Source organism: Pinus tabuliformis, chromosome Q (genome assembly GCF_031772625.1).
Source record: "Pinus tabuliformis cultivar Carrire ecotype Pingquan chromosome Q, CPIR1, whole genome shotgun sequence".
In the NCBI taxonomy this organism is placed as follows: domain Eukaryota; kingdom Viridiplantae; phylum Streptophyta; class Pinopsida; order Pinales; family Pinaceae; genus Pinus; species Pinus tabuliformis.
The window spans coordinates 632,204,968-632,222,000 of record NC_142296.1 but is presented as its reverse complement, the minus strand read 5'-3'; positions in this window follow the sequence as shown (position 1 = coordinate 632,222,000).

Genomic DNA, 17,033 nt, shown 5'->3' with positions numbered 1-17,033 from the left:
AGGTGTGATACCACACCACAATATCACAACATGGGGAGTTACACTGGGAGGGAGTCGAATATGTAGTGGATAGGCCAAGGAGGTAATACAATGTGGAGGATCGAGGTATTACAGTGGGGAGGTCAAAAAAAACAAAAAACAAAAAAAATATGTAGGACACAACAACCAAAGGAGAGGCGTACATGTCAACACAGTCACGATAAATGTGAGATAATGCATATGATACGTGGTAATGCATAGAAGTATTCAATGAACATGGTTAGAAAACATACCACCGGCATTTGGCTTGACACTTCTAGTGCATAGTCATGATTTAAATTCAACGTTTCGACCAACTTTGTGGGATTTTCCACTAGTGTTCAGAACTCAATCAAAATATTGCATAGTCTTCACGTCTTCACGTAGAATATAGTACCCTATGAACCATACCAACGCACAACATATAACGGGCCATTTTTTAATGCAAAGATATGAACCATAATTCATGGTTGTAGCACTTCAACTTTTTTCGCTCACCGCTCTAGGAAATTCACACCGCAACTTTACTCATGTAGCATTTCGACTCCTGGTGTGATCAATTCTCCTATAGTAGTCTCGACGATAGCCCATTCAATGCACAATAAGAAGAAAATAAATCATTCAACATTCAATCATTGTGCCTCCTTTATTTAGTACTCAAGGCACCAAGTGCATAGGGACAGAGGATGGTAGTGATTAGTAGATATGACAGACTCAATAGGCATAAGGGCAGAACCATTCTTGGCAGAGTGCAGAAATGGAAGAAGGGAGTTACCAATAAAGGCTATTTTGGAACCTGGCTTTGATACCATGTTAGATCAGGAGGTAACTCCTCAAAACAAATTAATTTTCTTCATTAAGGATTCTCTGGTTATATACTTGCAGGGAGAGACTTTTGGGCTTCACCTCCCAGTGTCTCTTGATTTTCTTATTCTCCATTATTTACTATTTACATTATTTACAAATGTTCACCCAATCCCAATGATTAGGTGTCAACAGTGTGCCTCAAATAGATGCACACCAAAATCTGTACTTAATTTACTATGCTATAATGATCATTCCAACCTAAATATAAAACCATTTTATGCAACATTACATAGTCATTTTCATAAAGGAAATGTTATACACTGAAATCCAATTTTATTGGAATAGTAATTGATCATATCTGCTAATGATCGCAGTCGAAACAAATATGCACTCCCAAGCCAAACCAATTACACCCTTGTTAATGAAATTTAAAATGAGACATAATTGGCTAATTCCTAACCTTAGGATATAACCTTGCATTATGTACGAAAAAAATCCTACATAACTATGTTTCCCACTTATACACAACTTTCACATAAGGCAAGTCGAAGAAAAACTTAGCATGTTGTAACAATTAAAAAATGTTTAAAATCATTCAAGAATAATATACAATTTGAATCAATCAGATTGGTCAATAAATAAAGCTTGGTCATGCATTTTAGTGAAGCATGGCAATTTTGGCCTGCTTCACAAAAATGCACACCCAACCTTCATTTCAAGGCCAAATTGAATGATTCAACTTGGAGAGTATTTGTTTACTCATAAGTAACATTAATACAATTAAATATTTTTAATTTTTCACATATATATTTTTGTTGTTCAAGAATACTCCAAATGGCATGGATTTCAAAGGGTAAAAGGCAGGGCTTCTGTGCCTCAAATAAATGCACACCATGAATGTTTGGGAACAAGGTGATGGACTAAGAAAAATAAAACTTGTATTTTAATAGTTGAAACTTGTAGTTTCTTGATTAAAACATTATAAGTAATGTTGGACGGCCTTATTTTAGTATTAATTAGGTTTAAATTTTGCCAAGGGATAGATAAAGAGATAAAACTTAGGGTTTGCAGGGTCTATTTTAGGGTTTTTCTATATTGTACATATTTTTTATGGTTTTAAGTTTAAGATTAGGTCAAGTGTCCTAGTTAGGGTTTGAATATATATAGCTGAGGAGAATGGAGACAAATAGGACTAGTTCTTATCTCTTGTTTGGAAATGAAGTGTAAGTCAATATATAACAAAGCAAATGAATGTTTAGGAACAAGGTGATGGACTAAGAAAAATTAAACTTGTATTTTAATAGTTGAAACTCGTAGTTTCTTGATTAAAATGTTATAATTAAGGTTTGATGGCCTTATTTTAGTAATAATTAGGTTTAAATGTTCCAAGGGATAGATAAAGAGATAAAACTTAGGATTTGCAGGGTATATTTTAGGGTTTTTCTATATTGTACATATTTTTTATGGTTTAAAGTTTAAGATTAGGTAAAGTGTCCTAGTTAGGGTTTGAATATATATAGGTAAGGAGAATGGAGACAAATAAGACTAGTTCTTATATCTTGTTTGGAAATGAAGTGTAAGTAAATATATAACAAAGAGGAAGTGTGTGAAATCATTAAATAAAAAATCTACAATTTGAATCAATCAGATTGGCCAATAAATGAAGCTTGGGCATGCATTTTAGTGAAGCAAGGAAATTTTGGCTTACTTCACAAAAATGCATGCCCAACCTTCATTTCAAGGCCAAATTGAATGATTCAACTTGGAGAGTATTTTTTTACTCATAGGTAACATTAATGTAATTTTTAATTTTTCACATATATGTTTGTGTTGTTAAAAAATACTCCAAATTGCATGGATTTCAAAGGGTAAAAGGCAAGGTTTTTGTGCCTCAAATAAATGCACACCAAGAATGTTTGGGAACAAGGTAATGGACTAAGAAAAATCAAACTTCAATTTTAATAGTTGAAACTTGTAGTTTCTTGGTTAAAACCCTATAAGTAAGGTTGGATGACCTTATAATTTAAGTAGTAATTAGGTTTAAATGTTGCCAAGGGATAGATAAAGAGATAGCACCTAGGGTTTGCAGGGTCTATTTTAGGGTTTTTCTATATTGTACATATTTTTTAGGGTTTTAAGTTTAAGATTAGGTCAAGTGACCTAGTTAGGACATTTACTATAAAAAGGTTTGGGTGTCATTTTAATGCAAAAAGGACATTTACTATCATTTATGAATAACCAGTTGCATGATGGAAATTTTGTCAATTCTACCCATGAGAAAGAAGTGATGGTCATCTTACATGCCATCAAAATCTTGCAGCCCTATTTTTAAAAGTGTTATTTTTAATAAATTGTATCTTATATCTAAATATTAAATTTGAATTTTTTATTTTGTGTCTAAGAAAATATAGGAGTAAAGGAGAAAATTTAAATAACCTTATAAACAATTTCATTCACTTAATAAAATTTTCTTTTCTTTATAAAAGTGATTTATACAAAAATAATGCAAAAGTTTGAAAAAAAAAAAAAACTCATTTTCCCTTGCATTCCTCACAGTTTCTTTAGTGCGCATTTTTTCATTCAACATGCATTCATCATGGTTTATTCAGTGTGAATTCCCCACGGTCTATGTAGTGTGCATTCTTGCTTTTGAGCCTCCATTTTTTCTAGATTTTCACACCTTTTGCTAAGGATCTCTTATGCCTTCACATGGTTTTTTGTAGTTATTATCATCCTTTCCTACACGTTATTGGACTATTATAGATGCATTAAGAGGTAACATGTTATCATTCTATGAATTCTCTTTTTTCTAATGGTATGAAGATATTTGTGTGAAAATATCACTAATAAAGGGTTATCCTTGTGACAGGTGTATAGTTCATGCTCCAACAGGACAATTCCTACTCCAACAGTATAGTTATTTTTCATGCAATATAGATCATGTTCCCATCTCCATGATTGTCATATATCCAACTGCCATGATAATAAATGAGCATATGGGTTTTGTGGGGTAGAGGCTCAAGATGGTGTTGTGTTCCCTTAGTTGTGCCCAGGTCTTCAAGATAATGTGTAGAGTGAAGGTCAAAGCATTTGGTCAAACTGTGTTCTATAAGTCACAAGGTTTATCAACAATATGATGTTCCCATAGATACTATGGCGAGGATTTCATGATTTGGTACTAGTCATTGTGTTTATATGGAACCCCAGATCGATGGAAATATAGTCAATTAAGTAAACTCCTTATTTTGGCCTAGGAATCAGTTTACAATTCTAAAATTGTATGCATTGTTTAACCTTCGATCTAGATAATTAGGAGACATTGTTGTTATAAATAGGAAGAACTTGTACTATAGAGGGGTATTGGAATTAGATAGACAAGAAATTTGATAGGCAAGAAAGGGAGTTAACACTGTGTGCCCAGTGGGATGATCCCTGGAGGGGACCACTAGACCCAAGCTCTACATTATTCGATGTTTATGTAACAAAACTTCAGAATTAATACAAGTTGGAATTCGATTCATGTTTATTTTTTTTTCAATCTTCTGGGATCGTGATTTAATATTTACAAGGGAAACGAGGTGGGTGGTTTGGGCCCACCAGCCAACCCGTTTCCCCATACCTCTTAGGATTTTTCGCATTCTGTTTTGATAAATGCATAGTGTGTAAGTGTGATTTGGTATATATTTTTAATTTCATTCCACAACTCTTTTTCATTCTTTGATCATTTGAGATTTGTAATTCCATTCCATAACTCTTTTTCATTCTCTAATCATTTGAGTTTAATTAATGATACAGTTGTTTCCTTGGAATGTATTTTTATGCGAAGCCTGAGATATGAAAGATAGAGTATATATAATGAATGTTTTCTTACAACACCTCTTATTTATATTACAAGTTCAGTGTGTTAACTACACTGATCTCATTTGCTGCATAACAAGATTTACTTTCAGGATACAATGATGAAGGTAACAATTTCTTATTAAGAGTTTTGGTTGAGTTAACTTATCATGCATTATTTGAGCATTCATGAATACCTTAAAACCGTTATTTCAAATGTGAAATTGATCCTCAGATTTTGGAGAAAGTAATATTCATTCCCGAAATCTTTATCATCAGATGCCAGGATCAACATGAGCAGTGATTGTAATCTTGTTTTATTGTAAAAGTGAAGTGTTCACATAACTCTTTCTCTGGTTAAAATCTATGATTGATACTTCTACATCATAATTGAATGCTGCTTTAGCAATGAAGATATAATGTGGAATTTTTTTTTTTGTTGAAGAGGAAGTATTTAATGATTCTATAAGATAAGGGTGAGCTTGGAATCAGTAGGAAATGAATTTATTGCTCACTTTCCTTACAGTTGAATATTGAATTGTTTCAGAGAAACAATGCACATATAGTCTAGATTCCTTTTAAGTAGAAAGCATTTGATGATTTCCTCATATTAGGATAAGCTTTGAATTAGTTGTGAATGAATTTGCCTTGACATTCTTATTTTTATTGCATTCTTTCCTTGTTTGCAACATAGCAAGTAAACCTTTAAGAGGCTTTGAAACATAATTTCATTTTTTATTTCCATAATGGATTATCAGTTTGAATGAAACCTACAATCCCTTGTCCCCTAGATAACTAAGGCAAAATTTCTGTAGGAGTAATTCAACCCAGAAGAGGAGCCAGAAGTAGGTTCACTGTGTGTTTTCCTTACTTAGAAAAGTCTTGCTTCTTAAATGATGCCTTTGAATTATTTGCAAGATCTTGATTTCTATTTTGCATATCACTGGGGTCTTCTTCTCGCATTTACTATGAAATGCCTCTATGATTACATAACCTGGATTGACAATTTAAATGTTGGTATATAAGTCTTGCTTTTATATCGCTCGAGATTTTGGTGTCATTGTCGGGGAGGAACTTGAAGGATAAGGCCTCAACGATTTGTCATGGCTTTTCCCTTTTCTTTGCAAATGAATTTTTACATTATTGTGATTCCCTTTTCTTGCTAAAGCATACTGGACGGTATTTCCAGAGAGCTCACAAGCATGGTTTGTTTTCCTTTACTACAAATGAGTTTTTATGTATGATTTTCTTTACTACAAATGAGTTATTTAGTGTGATGCTTGGTTTGTTTTCCTTTACTACAAATGAGTTTTTAGTGTGATTTTCTTTACTACGAATGCGACTTTTGGTGTGATGCCTGGTTTGCTTCTTTTATTGCAAATAGGCTTTTTTCAGTGTGAATTTCTGGACAAGTATCGCTAGAGAGCTTACAATCCTAGTTTGTTTCTTTTAACTGCAAATGAACTTTTGAGTTAGTGTGGTTTTTTTAGTTTTTTGGTGTTGTAAGAACCCCCCACTCTAATCCATATGCTAACAAGACCTTCCAGCTAGCAAGAAAAATTCCAGGTAGTTTGATGTTATTCCAAGAACTATCTCAAATCCTAGTAGTAGTTGGGGTCTCTGCTTCTCAAGAAGAACATATTTTGGCAGCAATTAGAAATAGATCTATTCCTTCGGAAGTAAAAATTCATGAAGATCTAGAAGATTGTTCTAGGGAAACTGAAGAAATATGGGTCATGTTTGATGAGGAGAAACCATCAGAAGTAGAGATCAAAAGGTACCCACCATATTTATCATCTGATCCAGCCTGTGCTTTAGGAGCCATTCAGAGAAATTTGGAAGACTTGCATGATATAATAAACGAACATGCACTGAATGTTACCCATGAATCAAATGACCAAGAATATGTGGATCCCATTGAATCTTGGTTTCAAATGATTGCGAGCACCCACTCCTCCTTTATTATTCAACAATTCCTGGTATCACATCAGTTAATGCAGTTGGTTCCTCATGTTCTAGTATTTTCTCAAATATACTTTTTAAGTTTGAACATGAGTAGGATTATCCTCTTGTTATGCACATGGTTGCATTGGAAGTACTCCTATACTTAAAAGGAAAGTCTTCCACTTCTTAGGATAGGGTAGGATAGAAGTATAAATCATTGCATTCCTTATTATGAATAAAGATGTTACAACAATTTTATTAGGGCTACAACTTCCAAAGAACAACTACTGAAACTACTTTTGATTCCCATTGGTTGTTAACACACGCATCTGTGGTAAGTCTTGTTGAGTATGATTCACTCTAATACGTCATGATTTTGAAAAAGTTACCATGATTAATTTTCTAGTTTAGTCACTCTAATGAGTTGCCATCTAAGAAATATTTTTTTAAGTTTCTCTTAGAAGGTATTATTGAAAAACCTCCTATGGTGGACAACTCTTTTAAAGACCATAATCAGTTGCTCATGAGAAAACTAGCATTATTGACTCAAGGAATCTTCCAGTCATTATCTGAGACATCTTATTTAAAATGAGTCTTTAAGGTAGAGGGACTAACCAGTAAAGATTAGTCATTAAAAACTTTTCATGCCATCCCATACTCTTAAGGAGTAGATCTGCCTCCCCACTTATTATGTAACCTTTAAGCAGAGTTTACACAATATTGATTGAAGGGTAGGAGGTATCATTATGAGCCGACATACAATGATTATAGGACCTAACATGAATGAAATTATTGTTACTGGTCATCAAGCCAGAGTAATGGCTTTCAGCTGAAACGATGGAGGATTGGAGGTTTCATCACGAGCTAGCCTATTCATTATTGTTATTGCTTGTGAATGGCACTGCCATTAGCTAGTTTCCAAGGCATGACAGTGGCCTTCATCTAATTTCTAAATTAAATAGATAACTCTGAATCTATATCTAGTAGGTGGGACATAGGCATTTCATTCGGTTAAAATACACCTCTACCGAGGCTATAGACGCCTGCAGGAAGCAGTGGCCATGTCTGTGGTATTAAAGTTAATTGCACACTATGATTTACTCAGTCATCTTTGTCTTTCCCTAAAACTCATCACCTTATCTCTTGGAGAATGGCTTTAAGATATTTTTGGCATGATGCTTTGGAATTCTATTCTTTGAAAATAAGAAAAATTTTAATGGATGTGGTACCCTTAGTGTAGGTAATTCTTTGTGCCAGAATGAATAGAAATTTAGACTTGCACCTAGGTGGCAACAAGATTTAGATTAGCCAATAAAGAAATTACTAATTTATCCAGGAAGGTGTCATCTTGTTATATTTTATGTTTTCCTTTTCTGGCATCATAACTCACTTCTATCTATAATGAGGTATTTAGAGTGATGAATTACTTACTGATGATTACTAACAATGTGTTTGATAGACACCAATGTTTTTCGATTACATTTGCCTCTAATAAACACTACATGGTCTAGGTGCAAGATTACTATAGTAGGTGTAGGAACAATGTGGTAGTCTTCTTGAAATTACATTCTTCCAGCAAAGATTGTTTTTAATCATTGATGTTAATAAGTCTTTGATTTCAGGGAACAAAGAATGGAATTCTCAAAACTCTATAAAAAATCAGAAAGTTTATTTAAGACAAGACAACAAGTATGAATTGTTCATTGTAATGGTGCAAGGAGAGCTGATCTATAGGATTTTTATAATGTTTTGCATGAACAAATTTGCACCTAATTTTTGATACCTTGAATTGATTATGTTGTATGATGGCCTTCCTTTCACATCGGAGATTCCCACCTTGATAATTTTATCATTTATGCACTTGATGCTTTCATAAGGACTTTAGCATGGTTTAATTAGCACTGAGATGGTGATGCCATAGACTTGATGAATACTTTAAATGATGCTTAAATATGTCAGGTACCTTAATATTTCCTTACTGGTGATAATTTTTGTTGTCACTTTTGTATTGGGGGGCATAGTATGATCACTAATATTTAAGCATCCCCTGTTATCTTCCACGATTTTACGTTGATACTCCTGTCAAAGTACTTCAATCTATGCCTTGGAATTTTAATGGGAACACAATGGTCTATTTATGAGCAGATATTTTGATTTGTTTGGAATATTGATGACAAGTTTTCATGTCACGAGTTCCCTGACCTTGTAATCATGATTGTTTTTACATCCTTGTGATGTTTGTCAAATGCTCATGATACTGCCAATGTACATTGATCCAACGCTTATTGACTAAGTTAATTATGTTATATATGGAGGTTGAATGAGGCTTGTATGCAATCATTTTCATGATTGAATTTATTTTTGAGACCAAACCATCATCATCCCTTCAATAATTATTCTTCCCTTCACTTTTAGTTCCATAAAAATGACTTTAGGATCTTATTTGATGTTCAGCATGAGTAGTTATTTCGCTTGAGAAAAAGATGAATTAACTTGCCCATATTTTTGAGATCGTTTGATTCCCTATGTTATTTAAGTATGTCACTGGAGCATGTTGAGTTCACTTTTTTCTTATCTATAATCATCTTGTTCATTCCTAATTGCATATCGTGTGTGTAATCATTAAAGACATGAAGAAAGTAAAATATGATCGTCGTGAGCCATTATCCATATAGGAGCTTGAGAAAACTCCTGAATATAATTCATGCAAGCAGAAATTGGTAAATGAAGGATGGCATGAATTCATGGCTAAGTTTCATGGGTCCGAAGATGAGGTTTTCCTACAGTTTGCATGAGGGTTCGATGGAAAAATAGCTCGAATTGGAGATTTGGTCATGACTGTGAATGAGAAGATTATCGCTCAATCAATTGGCTTACCCCTAGAAGGGATTAAATGGTTAAAAAATAAAAGCATATATAAATAAATGAGCATTCAATTTCTCAAAGGAGGACACCAAGAAGTTAATTAGGTGAAAGGGATATCACCTTCCTGGATTATAGATGAATGGTGTAGCCCTTTGTTCATTCTTCAGAAATATTTGACCTACAAAGAAAAGAATGCAACAATTTTTTTGTATCATATATGGTTATTACTACATTTTACTAGATAATGAAAGATCAATGTCCCTTATTTTTTCTAAAGAGTTTGTAGATGATTTCATGAGGGGTTCGTAAAGTTGTTAAAAAACATAGGGCTATCCTTTACCATTACGGGCTCATTAAAGTATTGATGGGTAAAATGGGTATAAGAAATGATAGTTAGGATGGTTTTCTTCAGCTGAATGGGTTTGGAATAGTCATTGAAGAATCAAACACCCAACTTAATTCTAAAATGTGTGAGGTAGAGAATACACCAAAGGGAAATAAAGTTTACAATATAGTCTCCTCACATCATAAAATTTTCGGATATTACGACACATAGGAAATAGTTAAGTATAACTTGGTCTAGTGTAGAGTTAGGTAAAGTGTGTTTCTTTACTATGTACTTTTGTAACTTACAATCCAATGGTCACGATATGTTCTAGACATGAAGTGATCCAATGGTTCATTCTCTCCTCGCTATTACCGACACTTGATCCGTGGCTTAACACCCGATTGGTCCATGATATTTAATTAAAGAGAATGGAGGGTCATTTGTAAGGTTACCATTCATGAGAGAAGCTTATGTAAATTTTCTTTCTTTTATTAATAAATTGCCTGAAGTGGTCGTGTTGGCTCAGGCCGTGGACTGTTTCCCTCTTTGAGTTTTTTAACCATGTCAATAATACTGGTGTATTGATCTGTGATCTGTTTGTGAGTGGTGTCCTTTCGTGTTCTATCTGAGGAACTTACGCTGTAAATTCCTACATGGTATCATAGCTATTTGAGGGCCGCATCTGTTGGTGATCGAAATTCGAAACCGATACAACTACATCCGACTGTTTTTTCCTATATATATTTTTTCTTACTGCTTTCGGGCCAAGAGAACTGCTCTATTGTGTTAGGAGCATCTGTTCCAGTGAGGAACCCCTTTCGTTTCACACAAAAAGGTTTCCGGTAGCCCTAGCTACGTCATTTTTAAGATTTGGAGGTATACATTCTTCATTTCAAGTTTTAGTTATTTATCTCTCTGTCTATTTCAGTTTATTTATCTCTCTTATTTTTATTACCGAATCTATACCTTTCATTTATGCATATGTTCTTTTCCCTGTGACTCTGTGCGACCTGGGAAAATTAGAAACAGAAAGGAAGGATTTTTCTGGCATATGCTCTTTTCCGCTGTGCTTTAGTGTGATCTCGGAAAATCAGAACATTGAGGAAAGTATATAGTTTCTAGTGAAATCTAACTTCAGTCCGTAAGGTTTGTTTTTCTTTTTTGCATGTCCGTTTTGGGTTGTGTGTTTTTTTGTTTTGTGTGAAAAAAGGGTTTTCTCAAGTAAGAAAGCACTACAAAGCTTCAGTGACTAAGAAAAAAAAAATTACTAACCTTTTAAACTAGCTCACTTGGTCCAAAGATACATTATGAGAATAGAGGTCTTGGGTTCAAGTCTTTATTTTTGCTGAGTTACTTTTTCAAAAATCACATGTAACTTATGTTTTAAAGTTACTTTATGTAAAATTGTTCTCACCCATTATAAAAAGTGGGTCATTTATAATTCTAAAGTCTCTTTATCTTTTCTTTAAGTTACAATTTAGTGGGTATCGCATAAATTACCATTGTAAAAATGACTTTCACTTATTTATAAAAGTGGGTCACATAAATATTTTTTAAAAAGTGAGCAAATTAGATTAAGTTTGGAAAGGGGGGGTGGGGGTTTAAAAATATAACATTATCATTCACTTCCACACATTCATGTACTTCGTCGACATCTTCAACAATTTTTCTTCAAAAAGCCACAACTTCTTCATCCGGAAGCTATTTTCTTTTAATTGGCCTAATTTTTCAATATCTTTCCATTGGAACACTTAGTTTCAGCATATATAGCTTCAATTTCTGTTAAAATGGATATTTCATGCCAATTTATTCTTGACAACACCAACGACTTCCAATGGGTGTCCTACATGGAGGATTTACTTAGAAGTAAAGGTCTTTATAGAATAACCTCAGGCCAAGAGTCTAAACCTAAAGATGAAGATGAGGTAGTCAAATGGAAAAATAAGCAAGATCAAGCATGTGGGTTGATAGGGATGTCTATTTCTCCAAACCTTAGATTCCATATCGCAGAACTTGATACCCTTGATGAAGGAATGAAACATCCTAATAAAGTTTTTGGAATTAAAAATGAAATTAGAGCCCATCAACTCGAAAATGAGTTGCTTACGTTGGACCCCAATAATTTTTCTTCCATTGAATATTTTTTGTCCAAGTTCAAGACCCTTAAAATTCTCTTGAATGGTGTTAAGGTTAAGAAAGGAGATGGTATCCTTATCTATTCCATTCTTACTAAGTTAAGACCAGCCTACTCTATGTTTGTTTCCTCCTTCCATTCTACTAGAGAAGCCTTTATTTCTCAAGGAAAAGCCTACTAGTCCCCCTCTTTTGATGCATTTTGTGATTATTTAATAAGAGAACAAGAAAAACTCTTACATATTGGTCTTCTTAATCTTGGAAACTCTTCTAAGAAAGTCCTAGCCACCCAGCAACAACCAAGTTCAATGAATCTTAAGAAGAAAAATCCTAAAAAGAATGGTCCTAAGAACTTTCAGTTTCAAAATAAAAATTCAATTCAAGAAAATGATAAGGTAAATAAAAACAAAGGGAAGAAGATTGATAGACATTGTAACTTTTGTAATTGAGATGGCCACTTAGAATCCAAATGCTTTAAGAAGATGGAAGCCTTGGAAGCAGCAATGAATATGCATAACATCCATTTGGAGCACTCTTCAACTTCAACTTCATCTTCAGGAATAACACTTTCTACATGTGATTGTCAAGCATCACGATCTGGTTATGAACTAAATGTATCTTCTTCTTCTCATTCTCATGAGTGGCTCATTGATTCTGGAGCTTCTTATCACATGGCCAAAAATAAAGCCATGTTTTCTTCTTTATATGATTGTAACACCAAAAATATATATGTTGGTGATGATATATCTCTTAGTGTTGTAGGGACTGGAACTATTCATCTAGACGATGATCAATTTAATGATGTATTATGTGTTCCAGCCTTATCCTACAACCTTCTATCTATGTATCAGATAACTCATTCAGGTGAAGGTAAACTCATTGAATTTTCACCTCATGATGTTGTAATTAAGGACCTAAGAGATCCTAGACATATTTTAGCTACTGGCATTACTGATGATTCTACAAGGTTATATAAGTTTAACAAATTTGGATCATGAACTCTTCCCTCAGTATTTGTTGCGCATAATGATGAAGTGAGCAAACTTTGGCATGAGTGATTTGGTCGCTTAAACTATCGCTCCCTTCAAAATATATGCAAATAAAATATGGTGACAGGTCTTCCTATGGTATCTTTCAAATATGGTGTTTGTTTTGGATGTGTACTTGGAAAAAATCATCGAGATAGTTTTGAAAAACGTGCCTCAACCCCTTTACAACTTGTGCATAGTGATTTATGTGGTCCACTTCTAATTGTTTCATTCTCTGGCTACAATTATTTCTTAAATTTTATTTATGATTTCTCCAGACACACTTGGGTATACCTCTTAAAACTCAAAAGTGAAGTATTTAACATGTTCTTGGCCTTTAAGGCCTTTTTTGAGAAACAATCTAGACATCAAATTCTTAAGCTAAGATCTGATAATGGTGGAGAATATGTTAACAACAAATTCATCAACTTTTGCACTGAGCATAGACTTCAAATGCAGCATACTATTCCATATACTCCCCAACAAAATGGTGTAGCTGAAAGGAAATGGCTATTTGTATGCTTCAATCTAAAGGACTTATTTTTAATTTTTGGGAAGAAGCAATTAAATGTGAAAATTGCATAGTAAATCACACTCCTACGGAGGTTTTAAAGAATATCACACCAGAAGAAGCATGGAGCTCAATTAAACTAGATGTAAATCACTTTTGTGTTTTTGGAAGTGAAACATGGGACCATATTCCCGATGAGAAACATAAAGCCTTAGAACCTAAGAGTAAAAAATGTATTTTTGTTGGATATTCTGAAGATATCAAAGGATATAGACTTATTTCACCTAAATCCAAAAATGTTATCATTAGAAGAGATGTAAAGTTTGTTGAAAATATATCGGCCTACAAGCCTAGTTCAGCGGATGTGCCACCTCTCTCTATCCCTTCTACTTCTGAAAATATTTCTTCTTCAGATGATGAAAGCGAGGATGAAAATTGTCCCCTACCTTCTCAGGATCCTCCTTCAACTCCTCAGCTTCAAAAACATGTCCACACTACTCAGGATGCAACAGGTTCTCTTGTAGATGATCCTACAGATCAAGATGTACACGTTCTCACTTTGATATAGCTTATTCTTTACTAGCTCAAGCTTGAACGAATTATGATCCTGACACCTTTGCAAAAGCTTCAGGCCATCCATAATGGGACACATCTATGAATGAAGAATATCATTCATTATTGGAAAATGATACATGGAATCTTGTTCCTCTTCCAAAGGGAAGAAAACTTGTTATATGTAAATGGGTTTATAAAACGAAGTTTGGACCAGATGGAAAAGTCGATAAACAAAAGGCTCGTCTTGTTGTTAAGGCCTTTCCACAATTTGAAGGCATTGACTATACTGAAACCTTATCCCTTGTTGCAAAAATGAACTCTATCTGCCTTGTTCTTTCCCTCGATGCCTCTTTCAAATGGGAAGTCCATCCGATGGATGTTAAATTTACCTTCTTGCATGGGGACTTGCATGAAGAAACCTATATGGAACAACCTCCTGGATTTATAAAAATAGATTCTAACCTTGTATGTTAGCTTAAGAAGTCCCTTTATGGTCTCAAACAAGCCCCTTAAGATTGGTATGCCAAAATGGATAGCTTCCTTTTAGATACTGGCTTTTCTAGGTGTCATTCTGACAATACTATCTACACCAAGAAAGTGGTTAAGTCTCTTATCATTCTTTTTCTTTATGTTGACGATCTTATCCTTCCTGGTAGTGATCCCAACCTTATAAACCGTGTAAAGTCCAGCCTTAAAAAGTAGTTAGAAGTGACAGACTTAGGACACTTGCATTATTTTCTTGGTCTTCAAGTCTTGCAATCCAAGGAAGCTATTTCCCCTTCCCAGTCCAAGTATGCCTGTGATCTTCTACGCCACTTTCACATGGAATATTGTAAGCCGGCCCCTTCTCCCTTTCATTCTGGAGCCAGACTTTCAATCACTTGTACTTCCCCTGAAGTTGATGCTCCCTTATACTGTCAGCATGTAGGAAAACTTTTGTATCTGACCCATACCTGTCCTGACCTTTCTTTTACTGTTGGACTTATTTTTTGGTTTATGCAAAACCCACATGAAATTCATTGGAAAGAAACTAAAAGAATACTTCGTTATGCTCGAGGTACAGTTCAGTTCGGGATTCATTACAGTGCAAAATAATATCCTCTATTGGTTGGTTTCACTAATTCCAATTGGGCCAGTGACCCTGATGATCGGAAATCTACTGCAGGTTATGTCTTCACTCTTGGTTCTGGACCTATTACATGGGCTTGCAAGAAACAAAGTGCCATTTCTCTTTCTTCAAAAGAAGCAGAGTATCATGGCGCCATAGAAGCTAGTAAGGAAGCCCTGTGGCTTTGTCAGATCCTGTTAGAGCTTGGCTTTCAACAACAACATCCCACTACACTTTGGGGTGATAATCAAAGTTCCATTCAACTATGCAAAGATCTAGTCCAACATCAAAGCAACAAACACATTGAAATACACATGAACTTGAACAGAAAGCTCATTCATTACCATGTTCTTGAAGTGCAATATTGTTCAACTGATGATCAAGTTGCAGACATCTTTACAAAGGCTCTCACAGAGGTGAATTTTACTAAAATTCGATTTATGGTTGGAGTTCAAGAAGTTTTCACTAAGGGGGATAGGCTCTAATGCCTCCTTCCTTCTCCTATTGTGTCATATTTGTACATCCTTCAATCCTATCTCAAGTTGTTCTTAAGGGGGGATATTAGGATATTCTGACACATAAGAAATAGTCAACGTTTCAAACCAACTAATTTGGTTCATCCTCAGGACAAGGTGAGAAATCAATCAATCTAAAGGAATAAATAGCATGGATGCATCATTGCCCAGGGTTAGCCGTTGGAAAAATAATATTTTAGGAAAAAGGTAAGGGATTATCTATTTAGTAATTCAAAATTTAGTTGAAAACTAGTTGTTATGTGATAATTGATTATTTAATTTTTGATATTATAAAAAAATAATTTAATGATATCAATTTATATGGTAATAGTTAATTTATATAATAATTTTTGACTTATTCGATAAAATAAATTCGGTTGAAAACTAGTTGTTAGGAATAATCCAAAATTAAAATATATTTTAACAATAATTTAAAAAATTAAATAATAAAGAAATAATTAAATATAAATAATAAAAATAAAAATTATTTCACTATAGTTTAATGATAATTTATTAATATTATCAATTTCTCTAATAAGAATAATTTATTAATGTTGTCCATTTAATATGATTATTTCTAATTAGAGGATAACTTGTCCTTAAATAGGAGGAAAGCAGAGATAACTCTAAAGGTTAACTGAAATATTAATAGTTAAGTATATTATTAAGCACAAAATGAAATCAAGTTGTAAAAAAAAAAAAAAAGTGTTAAAAAATATATAATAAACTGATCATATTAGACAAATGAAGATAAAGAGAATTAAAAAGGAAAATAGGGGATAAGACTAGAAGAGGAAAGAAGAAAATTAGGAGGAGACGGAGGGAGAAAGGAGAAAAAAAAGAGAGGAGGAGTCATGATGAGAGGGCTGGAATCCAACTTTTACTTAATTTCCACCCATCATCCCTATTAAGGTTATTGGCATGCCTTTCGATTTCAATCGCTTCCCTAAGTTTCCTATGGTGGAAATGATCAACCCTAGCAATGACTTTGGATTCTTCAATGCAGACGTGGTGTTTCGATTTCTCTGCATGTTCGGCAAGGGCTGATGTGCGGGAATGATTGTGTCTAATGTCAGCAGCATGCTCATTAATCCTCTGTTTAATAGACCTACCTGTTTCTCCAATATAGGGGATACCATAGGAGCAAGGAACAAGGTAGACTCCTTTCATGTCTTTAGGATCAATAGGGTCCTTAATAGATCTAAGAGAATTCTTAATGGTATTGAGAGGTTTGAATGAAGCAGAGACATTAATCTTCCTAAGAATATGGGCAATCCTATCTGTGGTTCCTTGGATATATGGGAGATGAACCTTAGAGATAGGATCAACACGAGCGGGTTTAACTCTAGGTGCTTTGTTGGCTTTGTGAAAGGCCTTGAGGCTT